Source organism: Hevea brasiliensis, chromosome 9 (genome assembly GCF_030052815.1).
Source record: "Hevea brasiliensis isolate MT/VB/25A 57/8 chromosome 9, ASM3005281v1, whole genome shotgun sequence".
Classification (NCBI taxonomy): Eukaryota; Viridiplantae; Streptophyta; class Magnoliopsida; order Malpighiales; family Euphorbiaceae; genus Hevea; species Hevea brasiliensis.
The window spans coordinates 4,193,251-4,196,940 of NC_079501.1; positions in this window are offsets into that span (position 1 = coordinate 4,193,251).

Below are 3,690 nucleotides of genomic sequence, written 5' to 3' on the forward strand. Positions count from 1 at the left end.
ATGGACATCTCAATAACTCTTCAAACTTGAAAATTTTCTTCACAAAACCAACACCCATAACATGAACACAAAGTTTAACAAAGCAATCTTCCAAAATACAAACTTACCTTATGGTTGGAACTTGCCAAACCTTGATTAAACTTCTTGATTTTGGTATCAAGCTCTTCCTTATGATGTGTAGACAATCTTTAATGAAGGAACCTAAGTGATTGGAAGTGAAATGAGGGGGTTAGATGAGCTTGAGAGAAAACGGCAATGGTGGATTTCTAATCCTTCAATTCGGCATGGTTGAGAGCATTTGGAGAAATGAGTTTGCAGATTGTATATTAGGTATACACCTGCCCCATTATGTTTTTATTTTATTCCTTTAGTGGCCCACTCACTCAATTAATCATATAATATGTTAAATTCTCACTTATTCCACATTAAACCCTTAATTCTTGTTATTTACTTTAGGTACCACCAAATTAATTTTTCATTTTATTTTCTAAGTGTAATATTATTTATTTTTAATGGAAATTTAGGTCAAAAGACAATTCGGGATGTCAAATGACCATAATGCCCCTGTTCGGGTTGCATTCCCGATTTTTTGGTAACACCGGGTTTTGTCTGTTTTTCGATTTCTCACTTTTCTTTGTACTAATTATTTAATTTTTCTTTGATCTTTCTAATGATATTTATTCTTCAATAAGGGTCTATTTAAGTCCTAAAAATGTTTTTCAGGGTTCCCCGTAGTCCAGGGTTAGTCAACGGTCCACGCCGTGACTTCCCGGTGCGGTCACCCATCGCTAGGGTTCTCGGCTCGCTTAACTTGGTTACATTTCTTTGCTATTATTTTTCCTTTGTTTTTCTTGTATTTTCTTTTCTTGTATTTCATTATTTTATGTCTTCTCACTCATATCGAAGTGTAGTTCTAGGCATCCTAGCTGTCCGGACAACACTGGTCACCGGAACAGCAGAACGCACTACCGAACTTAGGGGTGTTACACTGAAGGCTACTAAAGTCCGCTAAGAGTTTGGATGCATTTGAGCTACTGAGACATGGTGGAACATTAAGACAGCCTTGAAAAATCCATCCAAGGGAAAACAGAGCCTGGCCTTCAGTTGCTCCTCGTACACTAAGATAAGATCGCCTTATTCAAAGAAGTAATCGACCCGAAGATCGCCATGGCATCTGATCAACTCAAAAGAGTTGATCTGTAAATTATACTCCTGACTTATGGATTGGAGATCGATTTCTCTCAGGACTGACGGCAGCTTATCGACTGGCAGGTTTTCCTTTCTTGAAGATGTTCCTCGCTTCGGTTTGGTAGCTGGACCAGTAATCGGAATGATAGCTGTGCTGGATCGTCCGCCTGGTCTAGTCGCATGACCTTCTTCTGAAGTCCATGAAATATTAACAGAAGGCGGGCTCACAGCTCTTTGACCCTCAGTACCACTCATTTTCACTAAATAAAAAGGTAAATTAACTGAGAAAAGATCAAAACCCTTACCAGAGAGTAAATCGGTGCCTAAAAACTTCAGAAAGCGAGAGGAAGTGCTGAAATCGCTAGGGGAAGGTCTGAAAATGACATAAGGAAAAAATGACACACCTTTCCCCTATTTATACACGTCTGAGCATTAAATGCTCTTGAAGTCCTAAGTGATGCATCGATTAGCGGAACTGGCCGCCTCCTTAACACGTTGCAAGAAGGTTCCAGAAACATAATAAAAATCGGATAAATGAGATTGGCCGACTAAGGTCACTGGATTGAACAAATTTCCAAACCCACGAATTGGCAAATGGCGATTCATCTAGGGATCAGATCGAGTACACTTATCAGAGATCGAAAAAATAACCAAGGCTAGTTAGATAGAGGGGAAAGATCAGGAATGAGAGAGATCGGGAAATAAGAGGGGACCCAATCCAAGAAATAGAGATCGAAATAATGACCCTAAAAAGGGGATGGTCATAATGGGGAGATTGGAAAAGCAAGGAACGACCCATAAGATCGGAGAGCAAAGAGGGGTTAAATAACTTCCGATCAGAACTTTCAATTAACTCTCTTCATCGTCAGATCCGAGTTAGTTAAAGCATTGCAGGCATGATCAGATCCTCACCACCCATCTCATTTGCAAGGATGCCCCCCTAGCCGCCAGACACCAAAACAGTTAAAGCAGCCCTGTACATCCTGATCTACACCGTTGATTATAATTGTTAGGATGGATCTGGAGCCCTCAGATCAAAAGCAGATGGCAGATTCGGTGCTTTTTATTCTCAGCCTTTGGATCCATTTCGTAAGGTAAGACCCTGGACTGTTGGATTAAGAGAAGAAAGGACAGATATTTTGAATGAAATCCTGACCCTCCATTTTGATTCTCTTTAATTCTCAGACATCAGATTATGTCCTTTTGAATCTAAGCCTTCCATCTCCCCCTGATAAGATCCTGACCCTTCATTTTAGGCGCCTATTCCCTATAAATACCTGTATGCAACACTATAGAAGGGAGAAGGGGGTATTATTGTGGAAAGACTCTGGATTTTGATTCAGTATTCCTACTTGTCATTTTGAGCTTTCGAAGTGTTGAGAAACTTTAGGAACCAGTTTTTTAAAGTTTTGCATCCAAAGGAGCTCTAAATCCTGAGATTTTAATTTTTAGTTCCTGTGCACCACCCTCTGAAATCATCTTCACTCCTCCTCATTCCCACTGTCCTAATATCTGTGCATTACCCTCCAAGCTCAACTTCGTTCTAATCCATTCCCATTACCTCAGGTAAGCTCAAGTCCCTCGACCGATAGCTTTCACCTCTCCAAGATTTGTGGATACCGCAGTCAGCTCACCTGTCTCCTCAACTTTCCACAGGTAAGCGTCTAGACTGTCATTTGGTTGAATACCCTTGGTTTGTTTTCTTTCATTTTCTTTTAAAGTTTCTTTTATATCCAGTTACATTAAATCTCGGAATAGGTTATCTAGGCCAGTAGTTATTTCTTGTCCCTTTATTTTATTCATTCACAAATTCTATTTATCGTCACTTAGTTTTCATTCCCTTCGAGAGTAGACATTCAAGTCATAGGCGACTTGTAAATACTCTAAAGAATATAGGCAGGGGTACTCTAACATGAGAGTTTTTGGTCTGAATAAATGAAAAAAATGATAAAGGAAGATAGGTGTAGCAAAGGTCGGATAGGTTAGAAACAAGATTAGGTCAAATAAATAAGTTATGAGATCGGGCCTTAGAACGAACCTAGTCGATAAGACAATAGATCGGGAATCAAGACAAGCTCAGATCTTAGGTGAGCGACTAAAAAGAGATAAGATGTCACTAATTAAAGAGTTCTGATAAAGTGACCATGCAGAAGATCGGCAAGGAGTTTGGTCTTTCATCCACCACCTAGTTATAAGATCCCGTAGGCTAGGAAAAGCTTTACACAGTGGTTTCCTGTGTCTTCGCTACTTCATAAAAGGAGTCAAGAAGGATCCTTTATTTGAACCCTTGGTTCAAAGTTCCTATAAAATGCCATTCTAATATACACTAAGAGATCGGGGGGAGAGTTCTTACCCGAGTTCTCAACTTAAATTCTTAACACCAAGAGATCGGGGGAGAGTTCTTATCCGAGTTCTCAACTTAAATTCTTAACACTAAGAGATCGGGGGAGAGTTCTTACCCGAGTTCTCAACTTAAATTCTTAATACACTAAGAGATCAGGG